This window comes from Saccopteryx bilineata, chromosome 1 (assembly GCF_036850765.1).
Source record: "Saccopteryx bilineata isolate mSacBil1 chromosome 1, mSacBil1_pri_phased_curated, whole genome shotgun sequence".
In the NCBI taxonomy this organism is placed as follows: domain Eukaryota; kingdom Metazoa; phylum Chordata; class Mammalia; order Chiroptera; family Emballonuridae; genus Saccopteryx; species Saccopteryx bilineata.
Genome location: NC_089490.1, coordinates 343,095,302 through 343,117,546, shown reverse-complemented (window position 1 = coordinate 343,117,546; position 22,245 = coordinate 343,095,302). Strand labels below are relative to the sequence as shown.

Genomic DNA, 22,245 nt, shown 5'->3' with positions numbered 1-22,245 from the left:
ATTTCTTGTAGTCTTCATCTCTTTGTCTAGATCCAAGCCATCATCTGATCCATTTTCCTTTCATCTGAATATGTCTCTTATGGTACATGCAAGCTAGTTAGTAATACATTCTCTGGTATTATTTGTCTAAAAAGGTTTTTATTTCACCCACATTTTCAAATAATTCCCTAGATACATATGTTGACAGTTCTTTTCACTCAGTACTTTAAAAATGCTTCATTATCTCCTAGTTTGCACAGTTTCTGACAAGAAGTCTTCATTGTTTCTCTGTATGTAACATCTTTTTCTTTGATTGCCTTCAAAGTTCTCTCTTTAATGCAAGTTTTTAGAACCTGCTTACGTCTTGGTATGTGTATGTGTGTGTGTGTGTGTGTGTGTGTGTGTGTGTCCTTCTTTGGGTTTGTTGAGATTATTGAGTCTGAGTTGATCTTTTTCATCAAATTTGGAAACTTAAGTCATGGTTTTTTACATTATTTTTGGCTATATCCTCTTTCTTGGATGTCAACTACACTTTATTAAACCTACTTGGTATTGTTCCACAGACCAATGAATCATTTGGTTGTTTTCAATTCTGTTCTCTGCTTCATTTTAAGACATAGGCTACTGATATAACTTCAAGTTCACTGGTCTGTTCTTTTGCATTGTCCAATCTGTTGCTAAATCCTTTCTGTTACTTTTTAATTTTTACTTCAGACACTTATTTTTCATCTACAAAAGTTCTATTTGGTTCTTCCTTCTATCTTCCAGTTGTAAGCCCATTGGGTTTGTATACATATTTTTTAAACATTTATTAGATATAATAGTTATGTTAACATCTTTGTCTGTTAGCTCCACCACCTCTGTCATTTCTCAATCTGATTCTTTGGACTGATTTTCTTCCTGATTATGGGTTATACTGGACCTGCTTCTTGGCATGTCTAGAAATTTCTGGTTGGATGCTGAAAAATATCAATGTACACTATGGTTGTTGACTGGGAGTTGAGCTTTGTTTTGGTAGGCAGTTATACAGATCTATTTGATCCCTCTGAGGACTTTTCTGTCTTTAGTAAACAAATCCACTTGGTTCTTCACTGAATGCCTTGGGTGCTCCAAAGGACCCTTCATTCACTCTGTCTGGTCAGAGTTAAATATCTCCTATATAAACACTCAGGAAATAGTCTGCTAATAATTCCCTGATGTTCACTGCCTAGCTTTATGGAGTTTTATTTTATGCATCCATGACCTGGTATTCAGCAAATACAGTAGTACCTTGATACGAACAGACCAACATATGAATTTTTTAAGATATGACCTGCGACTCGGTCCATATATTTGTTTGAGATCCGAGCAAAATTCCAAGATATAAGTCATGCTTCAAGAAGCTGCCGCTAGTTGGCGAGTTGGCGCATGGGTCCAGTACTGGCAGCACACCACCAGCATCTCGTTCTTTCTCATGTGTTACCCGCAGAATCAAGTCGAATCTCGTGTGCTGTACTTGTTCTTGCATCATTTTTGCATTTTTTACTAACTTTTTTTATATGCTATCATGGGGCCGAAGAAAGTGAGCGTAAAGGACAGTGGTGAGAAAAAGAAGAAAATGATGTCGACAGAAGTAAAGCAAGAAATAATAGAAAAACACGAGCGTGGTGTACGAGTAAATGAACTGGCAAGGCTGTACACCCGCAATACTTCTATAATTTGTACCATCCTTAAACAAAAGGATGCCATCAAAAGCACAAATCCAGCAAAAGGAATTCTGTCCCAATTAAGGACAAATATCCATGAAGAAATGGAGAAGCTTCTGCTGGTGTGGGTGAAAGAGAAAGAGCTGGCAGGAGATACAGTGACGGAGACTGTAATATGCGAAAAGGCACATATTATTTACAACAACTTGAAGAAAAAAGAACCATCAACCTCAAAAGAGGCAGCAGAAGATACGTTTAAGGCAAGTCACAGCTGGTTTGAAAATTTCAAGATGAAATCCAGCATCCACTTGGTGGTGAGGCATGGTGAAGCTGCGAGTGCTGACGTTAAGGCAGCTGAGGTACATCGCACACTGTGCTGTGCTTATTACAAAGGAAGGCTACATTCCCCCAACAAGTAAGTGTTCAACTGTGACGAAACAGGATTGTTTTGGAAAAAAATGCCCCGGAGGACTTTCATCACAGCAGAGAAGAAGCTGCCAGACCATAAACCCATGAAAGACCGTCTGAACCTTGCATTGTGTGCAAATGCTAGCGGTGACTGTAAAATAAAGCCACTGCTAGTGTATCATTCCAAAAATCCTCAAGCTTTTAAGTCTCACAAGATTCTTAAAGAAAAACTACAGGTTATGTGGTGCACCAATGCTAGGGCATGGGTTATGCAGCAGTTTTTATTGAATGGGTAAATCCCGTCTTTGGTCCTGCAGTGAAGAAATATCTTCAAGAAAATAAACTCCCGATGAAAATATTACTAATCCTTAATAATGCTCCAGCCCACCCACCTGATCTTGAAGATGACATTCTCAATGATTTCAAATTCGTGAAAGTCCTCTACCTCCCATCCAACACAACTTCAATCTTGCAACGTACGGGTCAGCAGGTCATTTCCAACTTTAAAAAGCTTTACACAGAGCACTTGTTCCACTGCTGCTTTAAGGTAACTGAGAATACAAGTCTAACCCTTCGAGAGTTTTGGAAAGATCACTACAACACTGTGATATGTATACGCATTATTGACTTGGCATGGCAAGAGGTTAGAAGAACCTTGAACTCGGGAACTCAGCATGGGAAAAGTTATGGCCTGATGTTGTTGCAGACAGGAACTTCGAAGGATTTGAACCAGAGACCCAGACCGAGATAGAAGCGTTGGAGGAGACTGTGTCCCTCAGAAAGTCAATGGAACATGAAGAGGAACTCTCAACTGAGGAGTTGAAGGAGCTACAGATGATGCAACATATGGAGCTTCTGCAAGAGATTAGTAGTGAGGAGAAGGTAGAGTTGGAGGAAATGATTTCTACAAGTGAAATTAAAGACATGCTGGCGAGTGACGTCACGGAAATGGTGCCGTGAGCAGCGCGTCCGACAGCTCTCCCCTAAATCACAACAAATTTATCAACTAGAAACAGAAAAATTTATCCTCGGAGCATTCCGGAGTTCCACACAAAATGATAGCGAAAGGACTGTTATCACTTGAATCTGAGAGACGAGGGTGTGGAGGAATCGACCACAGGGACGTTCTTTCAAACCGCAAGGAAGTGCGCCTGTGGTGAGTCAGCCCATATACTTGGGAACCGCGAGCCATCGCGAGCGGCCGACGCGAGCTGCCACCGCGAGCCGCCACGAGCCGCCGCCGCGAGCCGAGCCGACGCAAGCAGCCGCGCGGGCCCGGTCCGGTTGAGCACCGCTGACGTTCCCAGCGGCCCACACACTGCGAGTGGGGGTCGCCGGCCACCGGTGCCCAGAGCGCCCCATTCGCACGCGTGCCTTGGGCATTCCACGCGCCCAGGGCGCCCTGCTGGCGCGCACACCCAGGGGGCTCCATTATCCTGCGCCTGGTGCTGTCCAGCCGCCAGCGGCCGGGTGAGCGGGAGAGGCTTGGGAGATTCTCTCCGTGGGCGGGGCACCTCACCCAGCCATTCAAGCTAACAATCAAGCGTTGGGGGAGGGGCGCGCGCAGGCAGCCTAAAATACCTTCGGAAGCACAGATGCGACCCAATCACTGAAATTAGCTTAACCCATAAAATCTGCGCACCCTCAGTTCTATTTGTTAAGATCTCTCTCAGTTCAGCGATCCAAGACAAGAGGCGTGATATTTTTTAGTGCCTCTCGCTAAAGGGGCGGGGGCAACTTCTGATTGATAGAGCCTCCATATTCAGGGATAAACGCTAACAAGAAGGACTTGGCAGATAATAAGGTCTATACTACACTAGTCGTAAGCAGAGACTAGTGCCTCTTCTTCCCTGCAAAAACAGGCTACAAAGTGTGGAAAGCCTGGGTTGAGAGGTCCAACTAAATGATAGGCGCTGAACAGTCACCTTGACAACAATTGACTCCCACCCCCGCCTGATTACACTGGAGACCCTGACTGTCAGAGCCTTTCCCAAAGCCTTGCACTGAGTGGGGATAGAGTGGGGATTTCCCAGCTCTTTGAGCCTCTTACTCCCCAGGCAGAAGCAGTTGCAGCCTTATAGCTGGATCACCAGGCTGCTAATTCAGAAAGGGGGGACTAGGAGAGACAATCCAGGAAAGCAAACTCTCTCATCGTTGGACCCTGCAAACGCCAACAAGCCTTTACTTCCAGCAAGACTAAAGCCAATTATATGACATTGCCATAGAATCCCATCAACTGCAAATCCCTACCTAAGAGTGACACAGGGGCAGAGCCTGGGGTACAGAGTCACCGACCAGGAAGAGGGAGAGAAAAGAAAAAGGAAGAAGTTAACCTCTTAAAATCAAGAAAAACCCACAGACTTTACAACTTGATCCACTAATTTTTTTTTGTTGTTGTTGTTGTTTGTTTCTTCTATCTTTTTGCCTTTATTTCCTTCACCTCGGTCCTTCTATTCTCTGCCCATCTTATGCTTCCCCTTTCTTGAACTACACTACCCATGAGTGTTGCATTTTATTTTTCTTCTTTATCCTCACCCTCCTTTAAGGTTATACTCCAAAACACTTAACTCTCACTCTCTCCTCTTTTGTTTTTTGTTTTTTTGTCTTGCTTTATTTTGTTTTTTTCTCTTCCTATTTTATTTCTTCCTTCGTTTTTCTCTTTTTCTTATTTTTTCCTTTCTATTCGTTTTTTCTTTTCTCATTTTACTTTCCTCCCATATAATCCTCAATCACGAAAAAATTAGTTAATTTGGGACTCAAGGCTTTTTTTGGCTTTATTTCTCTTTTTTGCTTTTGTTTTTATTTTTTTTTCTTGTTTGTTTATTTTTGTGGCATTTTGGGTCCTCCCAACCCAAGGTCTCCATTGTATTTAGTCTTCGCTCCACTTAATACAACAGATTTTTACTTATTATTTTTATTTTTTCTTCTTTATTATTCTTTTTTGGTCCTTTGTTCTGGTTCCCTCTTATCCCTCTCATTATATCTCTTAGTTGACCATCACTTACAAGCAAATCATCTTATGCTTGTCTAAGATTTTCTTCCTTTTTTTTTTTTTTGCATTTAGTAGGTCCCTATTCCCTTTTTTTTTGCCCCTTGAACTCTTCACCCCAAATCAGGCCCTCCATTATAGGCACGATATTTCCCTGAGGAGGGGAGAGGAGGGAAAGAGAAGAGAGAAAAAAAGGGGGAAATAATAAATTATTACTGGTTTTTTTTTGTGGGGTGTTATACCTTTTTTTTTTTTTTACTTTTTACTCTTTATTAATTCTAATTAGTGCTATCAATAAGACCACCCTCAGATGCCAATAAGAAAGAGGAAATCGAATATTATGGATACAAAAGAAAGAGAGGTAACACAAATAGATGTGGAAAAATCTATGGAGAAAAGACTTAACATATTGGAAGCCTTGGAGCTAAATGACAGAGAATTTAAAATAGAAATCTTAAAAATACTCAAAGATATACAAGAAAACACAGAAAGGCAATATAGGGAGATCAGAAAACAACTCAATGAACACAAAGAATATATTACCAAGGAAATTGAAACTATAAAAACAAATCAAACAGAAATGAAAAACTCAATTCACGAGCTGAAAAACAAGGTAACAAGCTTAGCTAACAGAACAGCCCAGATTGAAGATAGGATTAGTGAAATAGAAGACAAACAACTTGAGGCACAACAGAGAGAAGAAGAAAGAGACTCAAAAATAATAAAAAACGAGAAAGCCCTACAGGAATTGTCTGACTCCATCAGAAAGAATAACATAAGAATAATAGGTATATCAGAGGGAGAAGAGAAAGAAAATGGAATGGAGAATATACTCAAACAAATAATAGACGAGAACTTCCCAAGCCTGTGGAAGGAACTAAAGCCTCAAATTCAAGAAGCAAACAGAACACCAAGTTTTCTTAACCCCAACAAACCCACTCCAAGGCACATCATAATAAAGATGGCACAAACCAATGACAAAGAAAAAATTCTCAAGGCAGCCAGGGAAAAGAAGAGTACAACATATAAAGGAAGGCCTATTAGATTATCATCAGATTTCTCAGCAGAAACTCTACAAGCTAGAAGAGAGTGGACCCCAATATTTAAAGCCCTGAAAGAGAGGAACTTTCAGCCAAGAATACTATACCCATCAAAGATATCCTTCAAGTATGAAGGAGATATAAAAACATTCACAAATACAGAAAAGATGAGAGAATTTATCAACAGAAAGCCCCCACTCCAGGAAATACTAAAGGGGGTTTTCCAACCAGATTCAAAGAACAAAAGAAAACAACACCACAAGTAACAGCTCCACCAAGAACACAATAAAACCAAACTTAAACTGTGACAACAAAGGAAAAAAAGGGGGGAGAGGATGGAGATTTACAGCAGCAAAGGATGATGAAGTGCAGAAATACTTATAAGATAGGGTACTACAATGAATATGGTAGGTACCCTTTTCATTACTTAATGGTAACCACCCTTAAAAAAACCACCACAAAAACACTTGACTTAAAAAAGGTAGCAACAGAGGAAAGAAGTATGGAACACAAACAAACAAAAACAAATGATAGAAAAACAAAAGAGAAGAATCAAACTAGATACAAAACTAACAGAAAGCAATTTATAAAATGGCAGTAGGGAACCCACAAGTGTCAATAATTATACTAAATGTAAATGGATTAAACTTACCAATAAAAAGACACAGAGTAGCAGAATGGATTAAAAAAGAAAATCCAACTATATGCTGCCTACAAGAAACACATCTAAGCAACAAGGATAAAAACAAATTCAAAGTGAAAGGCTGGAAAACAATACTCCAAGCAAACAACACCCCAAAAAAAGCAGGCGTAGCAATACTCATATCTAATAATGCTGACTACAAGACAGAAAAAGTACTCAGAGACAAAAATGGTCATTTCATAATGATTAAGGGGAAGTTGAATCAAGAAGACATAACAATCCTTAATATATATGCACCAAACCAAGGAGCACCAAAATATATAAGACAGCTACTTATTGACCTTAAAACAAAAACTAACAAAAATACAATCATACTTGGAGACCTCAATACACCGCTGATGGCTCTAGATCGGTCATCCAAACAGAGAATCAATAAAGATATAGTGGCCTTAAACGAAATACAACAACACCTGGATATGATAGACATCTACAGGACACTTCATCCCAAAGCGACAGAGTATACATTTTTCTCTAGTGTACATGGAACATTCTCAAGAATTGACCATATGTTGGGCCACAAAGACAATATCAGCAAATTTAGAAAAATTGAAATTGTACCAAGCATATTTTCTGATCATAAAGCCTTGAAACTAGAATTCAACTGCAAAAAAGAAGGGGAAAAACCCACAAAAATGTGGAAACTAAACAACATACTTCTAAAAAATGAATGGGTCAAAGAAGAAATAAGCACAGAAATCAAAAGATATATACAGACAAATGAAAATGAAAATACGACATATCACAGAATCTCTGGGATGCAGCAAAAGCAGTAATAAGAGGAAAGTTCATATCACTTCAGGCCTATATGAACAAACAAGAGAGAGCCGAAGTAAACCACTTAACTTCACACCTTAAGGAACTAGAAAAAGAAGAACAAAGACAACCCAAAACCAGCCGAAGAAAGGAGATAATAAAAATCAGAGCAGAAATAAATGAAATAGAGAACAGAAAAACTATAGATAAAATCAATAAAACAAGGAGCTGGTTCTTTGAAAAGATCAACAAAATTGACAAACCCTTGGCAAGACTCACCAAGGAAAAAAGACACAGGACTCAAATAAATAAAATCCAAAATGAAAGAGGAGAGATCACCACAGACATCATAGATATACCAAGAATTATTGTAGAATACTATGAAAAATTATATGCCACCAAATACAACAATCTAGAAGAAATGGATAAATTCCTAGAACAATACAACCTTCCTAGACTGAGTCATGAAGAAGCAGAAAGCCTAAACAGACCAATCAGCAGGGAGGAAATAGAAAAAACTATTAAAAATCTCCCCAAAAATAAAAGTCCAGGCCCAGACGGTTATACTAGTGAATTCTATCAAACATTCAAAGAAGACTTGGTTCCTATTCTACTCAAAGTCTTCCAAAAAATTGAAGAAGAAGCAATACTTCCAAACACATTTTATGAGGCCAACATAACCCTCATACCAAAACCTGACAAGGATGGCACAAAGAAAGAAAACTACAGACCAATATCTCTAATGAATACAGATGCCAAAATACTAAACAAAATACTGGCAAACCGAATACAACAACATATTAAAAAAATAATACATCATGATCAAGTGGGATTCATCCCAGAATCTCAAGGATGGTTCAACATACGCAAAACGGTTAACGTAATACACCATATCAACAAAACAAAGAACAAAAACCACATGATTTTATCAATAGATGCAGAAAAGGCTTTTGATAAAATACAACACAATTTTATATTTAAGACTCTCAACAAAATGGGTATAGAAGGAAAATATCTCAACATGATAAAGGCCATATATGATAAACCATCAACCAACATCCTATTAAACGGCATAAAACTGAGGACTTTCTACCTTAAATCAGGAACAAGACAGGGGTGTCCACTCTCTCCACTCTTATTCAACGTGGTGCTAGAAGTTCTGGCCAGAGCAATCAGACAAGACAAAGAAATAAAAGGCATCCATATCGGAAAAGAAGAAGTAAAGCTATCACTTTTTGCTGATGATATGATCCTATACATCGAAAACCCGAAGGACTCCACAAAAAGATTATTAGAAACAATAAACCAATACAGTAAGGTCGCAGGATACAAAATTAACATACAAAAGTCCATAGCCTTTCTATATGCCAACAATGAAATATTAGAAAACGAACTCAAAAAAATAATCCCCTTCACGATTGCAACAAAAAAAATAAAATACCTAGGAATAAACATAACAAAGAACGTAAAGGACCTATATAATGAAAATTACAAAGCATTGTTAAGGGAAATCGAAAAAGATACAATGAGATGGAAAAATATTCCTTGTTCCTGGATAGGAAGAATAAATATAATCAAAATGGCCATATTACCCAAAGCAATATACAAATTTAATGCAATTCCCATCAAAATCCCTATGAGATTTTTTAAAGAAATGGAACAAAAAATCATCAGATTTATATGGAACTATAAAAAACCCCGAATAGCCAAAACAATCCTAAGGAAAAAGAATGAAGCTGGGGGCATTACAATACCTGACTTTAAACTATATTATAGGGCCACAATAATCAAAAAAGCATGGTATTGGCAAAAAAATAGACACTCAGACCAATGGAACAGAATAGAAAGCCCAGAAATAAAACCACATATATATGGTCAAATAATCTTTGATAAAGGGGCCAACAACACACAATGGAGAAAAGAGAGCCTCTTCAACAAATGGTGTTGGGAAAACTGGAAAGCCACATGCAAAAGAATGAAACTCGACTACAGCCTGTCCCCGTGTACTAAAATTAATTCAAAATGGATCAAAGACCTAAATATAAGACCTGAAACAATAAAGTACATAGAAGAAGACATAGGTACTAAAATCATGGACCTGGGTTTTAAAGAACATTTTATGAACTTGACTCCAATGGCAAGAGAAGTGAAGGCAAAGATAAATGAATGGGACTACATCAGAATTAAAAGTTTTTGCTCAGCAAGAGAAACTGATATCAAAATAAACAGACAGCCAACTATATGGGAACTGATATTTTCAAACGACAGCTCAGATAAGGGCCTAATATCCAAAATTTACAAAGAACTCATAAAACTCAACAACAAACAAACAAACAATCCAATAAAAAAATGGGAAGAGGACATGAACAGACACTTCTCCCAGGAAGAGATACAAATGGCCAACAGATATATGAAGAGATGCTCAGCTTCATTAGTTATTGGAGAAATGCAAATCAAAACTACAATGAGATACCACCTCACTCCTGTTAGATTAGCTATTATCAACAAGACGGGTAATATCAAATGTTGGAGAGGCTGTGGAGAAAAGGGAACCCTCATTCACTGTTGGTGGGACTGTAAAGTAGTACAACCATTATGGAGGAAAGTATGGTGGTTCCTCAAAAAACTGCAAATAGAACTACCTTATGACCCAGCAATCCCTCTACTGGGTATATACCCCGAAACCTCAGAAACATTGATACGTGAAGACACATGTAGCCCCATGTTCATTGCAGCACTGTTCACAGTGGCCAAGACATGGAAACAACCAAAAAGCCCTTCAATAGAAGACTGGATAAAGAAGATGTGGCACATATACACTATGGAATACTACTCAGCCATAAGAAATGATGACATCAGATCATTTACAGCAAAATGGTGGGATCTTGATAACACTATAAAGAGTGAAATAAGTAAATCAGAAAAAAACAAGAACTACATGATTCCATACATTGGTGCAACATAAAAATGAGACTAAGAGACATGGACAAGAGTGTGGTGGTTACCAAGGGTGGGGGGGGAGGGAGGACATGGGAGGGAGGGAGAGAGTTAGGGGGAGGGGGAGGGGCACAGAGAACTAGATAGAGGGTGACGGAGGACAATCTGACTTTGGGCGAGGGGTTTGCAACATAATTTGATGACAAAATAACCTAAACATGTTTTCTTTGAATATATGTACCCTGATTTATTAATGTCATCCCATTACCATTAATAAAAATTTATTAAAAAAAAAAAAAAAAAAGACATGCTGGCAATGTGGGAGAAGCTTTCAAGTTTCATTGAAAAGAAACATCAAGAAAAAGTTTCAACTTATCATGCTTCAGCACTTTTTAATGACACTTGTTTGTCACATTTCCGAAACATTTTAAAAGGCAGGCAAAAGCAAACCTCTTTGGATAGATTTTTATTCAGAAGTCCTGCAAGTGAAAGTGCCGAAAGCGCAGCCAAAAAGGCAAAAACAGGTGATGATTAAATGAAAAATATGTAATGTTAAGCTTAAGTTAAGTTTAAAGTTAAGAAAGTACATTTTTTACAATTGTTTTTGTGGTTTCATTTTAAGTAAAGAAAGTGCAGTTTTAGTTTAGTTTAAAGTAAAGAAAATACAATTTTAGTTTACATCAAGTGTTAAGAAAGTGCAGTTTTAGCCTGGCCAGGCGGTGGCGCAGTGCACGGAGTATCAGACTTGGATGCGGAGGACCCAGGTTCGAGACCCTGAGATCTCCGGCTTGAGCGCGGGCTCATCTGGTTTGAGCAAAGCTACCAGCTTGGACCCAAGGTCGCTGGCTTGAGCAAGGGGTTACTCGGTCTGCTGAAGGCCCACGGTCAAGGCACATGTGAGAGGGCAGTCAATGAACAAGTAAGGTGTCTCAATGAACAACTAAGGTGTCGCAATGAAAACTGATGATTGATGCTTCTCATCTCTCTCCGTTCCTGTCTGTCTGTCCCTGTCTATCCCTCTCTCTGACTCTCTGTCTCTGGGAAAAAAAAAACAAGTGCAGTTTTTAGTTTACGTGTCTACAGTGCCTGCATCCCTTCCTCCCTCCCTCCCTCCTCTGCTATTCACCTCCATTAGCCACACTCGTCTGTCTCCAAGGTAAGAATACAGTACTAAATAACATTTTTCCTTTTATTTTATATATTTTGTTATGCATTGGTAAAGTATACATGTGTGCTTCTTAATTAAAAACATGTCTTTTTCATAATTTAGGATGGTTTGGGGATGTTTCACAGGGCTGGAACGGATTAAATATATTTCAGTTATTTTAAATGGGAAAAAAATGTTTGATATGCGAGTTGACTGACTTACGAGCTCGGTTACAGAACGAATTAAACTTGATTCTCAAGGTACCACTGTACTGAAAGTGGCCCCCTATACAGATTAGTAGAGTTGTTTTGTCTACATAGGTCTTTTCTATTCAGAACCTATCCTGCAATTTCTTGCTACCTAACCTCCAAAATCCAATCTTTGCCTCCTCCAGGCTCTCATTAGGTTCTTTCCTTCCTCCCATGGTACCAAAGTTGTTTCCACAGTAGTTATGCTCATCTCCTTGATTTTTCCTCTCCAGGAGCATAATCCCTTTCCTACTCTACTTATGGTAAAATATCTAAAAAGAGACGGTTTGTATATTTTAGTCCAGTTCTCTAGCTGCTTTTATTTTTATTGATTTGAGAGAGGGAGACAGGAAAGGGGAGAGAGAGCAAGGAGAGGGATGAGAAGCCTCAATTTGTAGTTGTGTTACTTTAGTTATTCACTCACTGCTACTGCTACTCACACATGACTTGACCAGGGGGCTCAAGCCAAGTTAGTGACCCCTTGCTCAAGCCAACAACCCTGGGATCATGTCAATGATCCCATGATCAAGCCGGTAACCTCAGGGTTTTGAACCAGGTACCTCAGCATTCTGGGTCTACGCTCTATCCACTGTACCACAAATGGTCAGGTCAAGTTTACCAGCTGTTTATAACAACAGGGTAAAGACTCCTTATTACTTCACCATAACCAGAGATGAAATTACTAATTTTTTTTTTCCGTATTTTTCTGAAGCTGGAAATGGGGAGAGGCAGTCAGACAGACTCCCGCATGCGCCTGACCGGGATCCACCCGGCACGCCTACCAGGGGCCACGCTCTGCCCACCAGGGGGCGATGCTCTGCCCCTCCGGGGCGTCGCTGTGCCGCGACCAGAGCCACTCCAGCGCCTGGGGCAGAGGCCAAGGAGCCATCCCCAGTGCCCGGGCCATCTTTGCTCCAATGGAGCCTCAGCTGCGGGAGGGGAAGAGAGAGACAGAGAGGAAGGGGGGGGGGGGGATTGAGAAGCAAATGGGCACTTCTCCTGTATGCCCTGGCCGGGAATCGAACCTCGGTCCCCCGCACACCAGGCCGATGCTCTACCGCTGAGCCAACCGGCCAGGGCCGAAATTACTAATTTTTAAAACAAAATTAAAGACATGTATTTTAGCTGATCGTGTGAATTTAAAGAATAAATAAGTGCATCTACCACTTATTTATACATTAATAAATACATTAACTACCCAAAAAGAAACAATAAGCATATCATATACTGGTTTTTAACATTTCCAAAAGAGAAAAAGGGAACTAATATTAGATCCTTAAAACAACTTTAGATGAATATTATTGTCTCCATTATGATGAGGCTCAAAAGTTAATACCTTGCCCAGGTGACAAAGATATCAAGTGGAAAGTTTAATATTTTAACCCAGTTAACAATAAAAAACATTTTTAAAGATCTATTACCACACTGTATCCCATTATTTCTCACCACAGATACCACATGAGATTTAGCTTACCAAACTGAATTTATGAAAATATCATGTGTTTTACTAAAGCCAGGTTATTATTAACAATCAATCTGGTCAGCGTGGGTCAAATACTTACCACAATGAGTTGAGATTATTTCATACAAATGTAATGATACAACGTCATTATTAGCTTATATGGCATTTTGACAAATAGATGTGTATTTATTTAAATATAAAATCGGCATTTTAACATATTTTAAACAGCTTGTGGATCTCTGGTTTTAATTCTTTCAAGCCAGTGAACCCCTAAGAAAAACATATTTCCTATTTCTTGTAAGTAGACATTACATTCACCATATAATGTTGGACATCACAAGAATGTAAGTTCCATCAATGTTTTAACCATAAGCCTGACCAGGCAGTGGCATAGTAGAAGGAGTATCGGACTGGGATGCAGAGGACCCAGGTTCGAGCCTTGAGGTCACCGGTTTGAGTGCGGGCTAATCGACTTGAGTGTGGGATCATAGACATGACCTCATGGTCGCTGGCTTGAGCCCAAGGGTCTGGGTTTCTGGCCTGACTGGAGCACCCCCCCCCCCATAAAGACACATATGAGAAAGCACATGAACAACTAAGGTGCTGCAACTACAGGTTGATAATCTCATCTCTTTCCCTTCCTGTCTGTCCCTGTCTATCTGTCTCACTTAAAAAAAAAAAAAAAAAAGACAAACATCTGTCTGAGTGTCATTTAACAGGTAAATGTACCTGTTCCAACTTACATACAAATTCAATTTAAGAACAAGCCTACAGAACCTCTCTCATTCAGGGCCTGCCTGTATACTGATGTGCTGTGAGAATGATTCGTGCTGATTCCACATGGAAAGGGCATGGAAGTTCTACATTGGGATCCTCCCAGGTTTTGTCCTATATGTCTCTTTATCTGGCTGGTTCTGAATTGTAACCTTTAAAATAAAACCATAATAGTAAATATAGCACTTTCCTGAGTTCTGTGAGTCATTCTAGCAAATTATCAAACCTTGAGTAGATCATGGGAACTTGTAGCTGGCATCTGACATGGGGGCTGTCTTACTAGCGACTGTGCCCTTCAACCTGTGGAAGCTGACAATAGCTCCAGGTGGCTGGAGTCAAAATTGAATGATATTGCAGTCAGTGTCAGAATAAAAGCCAACCAAGGATTTCTGTAATTTTTTTTAAGTGAGAACAGGGGAGAGAGAAAGACAGACTAACGCATCCAGTGGACCCAACCAGTATCCACCTGGAAACCACCCCTCATCCCCCCACCCTGTCTTGGGCCAATGCTCTGCCCATCTGAACCATGCTTGCAACCAAGCTATTTTTAGTGCCTGAGGTAGAGGCTGCACAGAGCCATCCTCAGCACCTGGGGTGACATGCGCTAATCAATCGAGCCATAACTACAGGAAGAGAAGTAACAATAAGTGAGAGAAGGAGGAGGCAGAGAGGAGAGAAGCAGATGGTGGCCTCTCCTGTGTGCCCTGACCAGAAATCGAACCCAGGACTTCCACAAGCTGGGTCAACATTCTACTGCTGACCAAACCAGCCTGGGCCGATTTTTGTAAAATTTGACATGCTGGTTCTAAAATTCTAATGAGACTATAAAGGGAAGGAAATAACAAATAGCTTTTCAATAGCCTTATTACACAGGACTTACTTTAAAGCTAAAGTAAATAAAACTATGTGGTGAAGGAAACACCAGTATAACAAACAGAACCTAGAAACTGACCCACACAGACACAGAAACTGGTATATGAGAGGTGGCATTACAAATTAGTGAAGGTAAAAACACCTCATACATTACACAAAATTAAATTCCAGCAGGTTTAAGATTATAATGTGACAAACAAAACTTTTAGACAGAAATATAGGTGACTTCGAACCTCAGAATCATAAAAAGGGGTTTTTGAACAAGATATAGAAAGTGTAACTGTAAAAAAGAAATTCGACGTCTACCATATTTCCCCATGTATAAGATGCATACTTCTTTGAAAAATGTGGGGTCTAAAAACTGGGTGTGTCTTACACAGTGGTTGTAGTTTTTTACTTGCATTTCCTGGTTTTTTTCGCACTTGTTTTTGCGCTCATTGTTGAAGACAGTAATTCATCATCAGACATAGATGAGGACAAGCTAATGGATGGGAGTTTTCATAGTAATAAGGAGTTGTATGCATTTTATGAATAAAACTTGAGTTCAGCCTGACCAGGTGGTGGCGCAATGGATAAAGCATCGGATTGGGATGTGGAGGACTCAGTTCGAGACCCCAAAATCGCCAGCTTGATCATGGGCTCATTTGGTTTGAGCAAAGCTCACCAGCTTGGACCCAAGGTCGCTGGCTTGAGCAAGAGGTTACTTGGTCTGCTGTAGCCCCACGGTCAAGGCACATATGAATGAGAAAGCAATCAATGAATAACTAAGGTGTCACAACGAAAGACTAATGATTGATACTTCTCATCTCTCTCCGTTCCTGTCTGTCTGTCCCTATCTAACCCCCCCTCTCTCTGTCTCTGTAAAAAAAAACAAAAAAAAAAAACACTTGAGTTCAATAACTTTATGTAATACATTATTTTTTTCAAATTTCGGGCCCCAAAATCAAGGTGCGCCTTATACATGGGAGCATCTTATACATGGGGGAAAACAGTATACTAACACTGAAATGTGAGTTTGGATTAACAAGAGATACTCTAAAAATAGTAGGCCAGCCCTGGCCGGTTGGCTCAGTGGTAGAGCGTCGGCCTGGCGTGCAGAAGTCCCGGGTTCGATTCTTGGCCAGGGCACACAGGAGAAGCGCCCATCTGCTTCTCCACCCCTCCCCCTCTCCTTCCTCTCTGTCTCTCTCTTCCCCTCCCGCAGCGAGGCTCCATTGGAGCAAAGATGGCCCGGGCGCTGGGGATGGCTCCTTGGCCTTTGCCTCAGGCTCTGGAGTGGCTCTGGTCGCAACAGAGTGACGCCCCGGAGGGGCAGAGCATCGCCCCCTGGTGGGCAGAGCGTCACCCCCTGGTAGGCGTGCCAGGTGGATCCCGGTCAGGCGCATGCGGGAGTCTGTCTGACTGTCTCTCCCGGTTTCCAGCTTCAGAAAAATACAAAAAAAAAAAAAAAAAAAGAAAAAAAAAAAAATAGTAGGCCAGGCCAGATAGCTTAGCATTGTCCCAAAATGCAAAAGTTGCAGGTTTGATTTCCAGTCAGGGCACATATTAGAATCAACCAATGAGCCTGACCAGGTGGTGGCACAGTGAATAAAGCGTCAGACTGGGATGCAGAGGACCTAGGTTTGAAACCCCGAGGTTGCTGGCTTGAGCAAGGGGTTACTCGCTCTGGTCAATGCACATGAGAAAGCAATCAGTGAACAACTAAGGAGTTGCAATGAAGTGTTGATGCTTCTCATCTCTCTCCCTTCCTGCCTGTCTGTATCTGTCCCTCTGTCTCTTTCTCTCTCAAAAAAAAAAAAAAAAAGAATCAACCAATGAATGTAACTGGAACAACAAATTTATGTTTCTTTCTATCTCTCTGTAAAATCAATAAAAAACTAAAAATAATAAAATAAAAATAGTAAAAAAGGTAAGTGTATTATGATATTTACAATGCAAATAAAAATGACAAATTGACATTAAAATACAGAATTGCCACAAATCAGTAAAAACAGACAACCACAAAGAAAATGAGGAAGGCTATTATAGAATGACAAGTTACAGAGGGGAAAACTGAATAACTGAAAAACATGAAAAAATGTTCTACCTTATCAGACTAACAATAAAAAACTAATTCACAACCACATCAAAAACTTGAAAGTCTGACAATACCAAGTGTTGATTATCAAGGTAAATGGGAACCTGCATACAGTACTAACAGTGTATAAATTGATAAAGCCTACAGTAATCTGGCTATACCAACGCTAAAACAAAAACTTATATACCTTTCAGCCCAGCAATTCCACCTCTTAGGCAAAGCCACTAGAAAGTTCATTACAGTATTCCTTTTTTTTCTTTTTCTAGATTTTATTTATTCATTTTTAGAGCAAGAGGGGAGAGAGAGGGAGAGAGGGAGGAAGGGAGGAAGGGAAAAAGAGAGAAAGAGAGAGAGAGAGAGAGAGAGAGAGAGAGAGAGACAGGAAGCATCAACTCCCATATGTGCCTTGAGTATGCAAGCACAGGGTTTCAAATCAGCGACCTCAGTGGTCCAGGTTGACGCTTTATCCACTGTGCCACCACAGGTCAGGTCCACAAAATTACTCTTAATAGCACAAAAATAAACCTAAATATCCGTTTTTTTTAAATTACAGTATTCTCATGTAACAAGATAATATTTTTATTCTTATTTTTTTTCTTACCACTCAGACTGCATTCTCTCCCTCTTACTCTCCCAAAGGAAGAGAAGAACGATCATTAATGGCAAAAGGCTGTTGCACAAGCAACACCAAGAGCCGGCTTCACACTCAGGAGAGAACACTGCAACTCCTCCTCGTGGTTTCGGGTACTCTACACAAGCAGAGAAACTTCTCTAGTAACAAACTATAGAAATGATCCCTGAAAGTACAGTCTTGTAACAAGATAATATTGTAGCAATTAAATAACTATAGTAACATTCACCAACTGTGTTGAGGGGAGGAAGCTGTAGAAGAATGAGTGCAGTATTATACCGTTTACATATAAAGTTGTAAAGCATATAAATCATACCATATATTGTTTATGGATACATAAAATAAATACTCTTAATATAAAACTGTTTGTGGGAATAATAAAATCCAAAATTCAGGACAGTGGTTACCTGTGGGAATGGAGGAAAGAAGATCAGAACAGGAGTAACACACAGAGGGCTTTAAATAAATCTGTTAATATCTTAAAAAATAAAAGCAAAAGTAAAGATACTGAAAGAAAAAGGCACATCCTAGAAAAGTTCAGAACCCGGGAGATTTTATAAAATTCATAAAATTCTTTCAGGGAAGAAAAGAAACTCACTTACAAAGGAACAAGAATCAGATTGACAGATTTCTCATCAGCAACAGTGGATGCTAGAAGATAAAAGAGCAACATTGTCAAAGTTCTAGGGGGGAGTTGTTTGAACACTCAGAACAGGGGCAAAAATAAATATATATTTGGACATGTAAGAACTCAAAGTTCACCACTTAGAAATCCTGTTTGAAAAAGAGTACAATACAACAAAAGACTTCATCTAAGACGAAAAATACAGAAATCAAACACAGTGATGAACAAGTAAACTACTAAGACATACAGTTTAGTTTAGTTTAAATAACTGAGAAACATAAAAATAAATGGACAATATGGAACTAAAATCCCAGGTAGTTAAAACATGGAGGTTGGGTGTGGGACTGAGAGGCAGGATCAGGGAGGGAGTCCATTAAGATTCTTATAGCCCTGGCCACATAACTCAGTTAGAGCATGGACTGGATACACCAAGGTTGCGGGTTTGCTCTCTAGTTTGGGCACATTCAAGGCGCAACCAATGAGTGCACAAATGAATAAAATAATAAGATGATGTTTTTTTTGCTCTCTCTAACTAAAAAAAAACTAAAATATAACATAAATCAATAAAAAAAAGATTCTTACATTGCTTTGTATATATTATAGTTATTAAAGCAATTTATTGTGCTATAGTGTATCAACCTTAGAAAAGACAAAGAAAATGTCCCAATATTAATTTCCTTGTGTATAGTTTGCATTATTGATAATTCTAGCTTAAGAAATATGTATAATTTCTTTAAGTGCTAACTTTGTCTTTCAAGACAATGGAACTGCCCTTCATTAATTAAATGGCCTGAGACCAGACTTTAATTGTAACTCAAGTTACATTACAGGTTTCAGTTACTCACAGTGTCTAAAAGCATGTATAATGGTTAGAGAAACAATTGCTCCTAACATGGAATTCAACTCACTTATTTCTGCTACAGAATCTTTCAAATTAATCAAGAATTACTTAGCAACTATCAACCCACACAAACAACACACATTTACTCAGGTACTTCCTATCTATCTAATGCACTCAATACACACAATACACATGTTTTACATATCTGTTTCTCAATTTAGAATGGTATTTCAGTTTATTTGAAGTTCCATTTCTTTCTTTGTAGGGAGGGGGGAAACCAAAGGAAAATCCAACAATTAAATCTTTACCCAGAAGAACATAGCAATCTCTAAAATTACAACAAAACTTTTTTTGCAAATGACAATGAGAGACTACCTCAGTTAAAAAAGCTTTACAGGCCCTGGCCGGTTGGCTCAGTGATAGAGCGTCGGCCTGGCATACAGGAGTCCCGGGTTCGATTCCCGGCCAGGGCACACAGGAGAAGCGCCCATCTGCTTCTCCACCCCTCCCTCTCTCCTTCCTCTCTGTCTCTCTCTTCCCCTCCCGCAGCGAGGCTCCATTGGAGCAAAGATGGCCCGGGCGCTGGGGATGGCTCCCTGGCCTCTGCCCCAGGCGCTGGAGTGGCTCTGGTCCCAACAGAGCGCACCCCCCCCGTGGGCGTGCCGGGTGGATCCCGGTCCGGCGCACAAGGGAGTCTGTCTGACTCTCTCCCGTTTCCAGCTTCGGAAAAATACAAAAAATAAAAATAAAAAATAAAAATAAATTAAAAGGCTTTACATGTGAAAGAATACAATTGAATATCAATGCCAAGAAAGTTTAATATAAAGTTACTTTTACCATATTTCCACATATAAGATGCTCCCATGTATAAGATGTACCTTAAATTTGGGGCCTGAAATTTGAAAAAAGTATATTACATAAAGTTATTGAACTCAAGTTTTATTCATCATAAAATTCACACAACTCATCACTGTCAAAAACTCCCATCCATTCATTTGCTTGTCCTCATTTGTGTCTGATGACGAATCACTGTCTTCAACAATGAACACAAAAACAAGTGTAAAAAAGCTGGAAATGCAAGTAAAAAAAACCTTACAACCAACCGCTGTATAAGACGCACCCAATTTTTAGACCTCACATTTTTTTAAAAGGGTGTGTCTTACACATGGGGAAATATGGTAATTATCTTAACAACATAAATAAGATACTCCAAAAAACTTCCCTTAACAAAATGTTAAGTATCTATTTAACATACAACTCAAAAATTCACAAAAACCATAAAAGCTGTAAAATAAGATATATCACCATAATCTATTTATTCAGAGTAAGCTTTTAGTAAACTATACAATTAACACAGCTAGTTCTTCAAATAGAGCTTGTATATGTTTATCAGAATTCTGAATTTTAAAAAATAGGGAATCACACCCTTCCCCCATTAACCCTGGGCTTTTTTGGACAATTTTTCCACAAGAAATGGAACTGTTAACTACCCACTCTACTCCAGAAACCTGGGAATCATGTTAAACTCTTCTCACTCAAAGACCTTCTCATATTAATTCTACCTACAAAATATCAGATCTAAGGCCCTGGCCGGTTGGCTCAGCAGTAGAGCATTGGCCTGGCGTGTGGAAGTCCAGGGTTCAATTCCCTGGTCAGGGCACACAGGAGGCACCCATCTGCCTCTCCACACTCCCTCCCCCCCTTTCTCTTTATCTCTCTCTTCCTGTCCTGCAGCCAAGGCTCCACTGGAGCAAAGTTGGTCCCGTTAGGATGGCTCCATGGCCTCCGCCTCAGGCGCTAGAATGGCTCTGGTTGCAACAGAGCAACGCCCCAGAAGGGCTGCGCATCACCCCCTGGTGGGCTTGCAGGGTGGATCCCAGTTGTGCGCATGCAGGAGTCTATCTTTCTTCCTCCCCACTTCTCACTTCAGAAAAATACAAAAATAAAAAAATCAGATCTAGCCTTTCTTCTAACTCCCCACAGGGACTGCCCCAATTCATATCTCACCAATAATATTATAACAACCTCTAACTGATTTCCCTACCCTCAAGCTGCCCACTCTGCTCTTCAACAACTCAAAAAATTTTAGCTTTCAGAAATAAAAATTTCAGGTCACAGCTAGTGGAGACAATATAAAACGTCTCAGAGAAATTGAACTGGGTTTTGTTTTGTTTTGTTTTGTTTTTAAAGGTAAAATAGGGAAGTAATATTGACTTTTCCCTGAGATGTCTTGGAAAAGATAAAACATTTTAAAACTATATTTTTAGGCCTGACCAGGTGGTAGCACAGTAAGTAGACAGAGCATCAGTCTCAGATGCAGAGGACCCAGGTTTGAAACCCATGGTCACCAGCTTAAGCCCAATGGTCACTGGCTTGAGCAAGGAGTCACTGGTTGGGTTGGAGCTCCCAGGTCAAGGCACGTATGAGAAAGCAATCAATGAACAACTAAGGTGCTGCAACTAAGTTGATGCTTCTCATCTCTCTCCCTTTCTGTCTGTCTCTGTCTGTCTCTCTCAGAAAATCTGTATTTTTAGGATTCCTATAAAAAGTAAAAAACTTACTGCACATCAAAAGGTCCCCGGTTCAGAGCCCTGGCCGGTTGGCTCAGTGGTAGAGCGTCAGCCTGACATGCAGAAGTCCTGGGTTCGATTCCCGGCCAGGGCACACAGGAGAGGCACCCATTTGCTTCTCCACCCCTCCCCCTCTCCTTCCTCTCTGTCTCTCTCTTCCCCTCCCGCAGCGAGGCTCCATTGGAGCAAAGATGGCCCAGGCGCTGGGGATAGCTCCTCGGCCTCTGCCCCAGGCGCTAGAGTGGCTCTGGTCGCGACAGAGACGCCCCGGAGGGGCAGAACATCACCCCCTGGTGGGCGTGCCGGGTGGATCCCGGTTGGGCGCATGCGGGAGTCTGTCTGTCTCTCCCCGTTTCCGGCTTCAGAAAAATACAGAAAAAAAAAAAAAAAGGTCCCCGGTTCAGATCCAGGTGCCCCCTCCAAAAAAAAACTAAAAAACTTAGAAGACAGTGGTTAACACATATGATTTCGCATACAGTTAAGACATTGTATAACCATATAAT

General features: G+C 40.0%; 1 protein-coding gene and 2 non-coding genes across 5 annotated transcripts in view; 1 reads left to right on the top strand and 2 right to left on the bottom strand.

Annotated features, from left to right (window-relative positions):
• The window catches only part of RSF1 (remodeling and spacing factor 1), a 187,945-nt gene that overhangs the window by 144,024 nt on the left and 21,676 nt on the right, over positions 1-22,245 (bottom strand). The gene's annotated exons all lie outside the window — the stretch shown is intronic.
• LOC136321495 (small nucleolar RNA U3) lies at positions 17,675-17,888 on the bottom strand. Its single transcript, XR_010728690.1, has one exon. It is a non-coding gene; the product is annotated as a small nucleolar RNA U3 (small nucleolar RNA).
• TRNAV-GAC (transfer RNA valine (anticodon GAC)) lies at positions 21,761-21,836 on the top strand. The gene has a single exon. It is a non-coding gene; the product is annotated as a tRNA-Val (tRNA).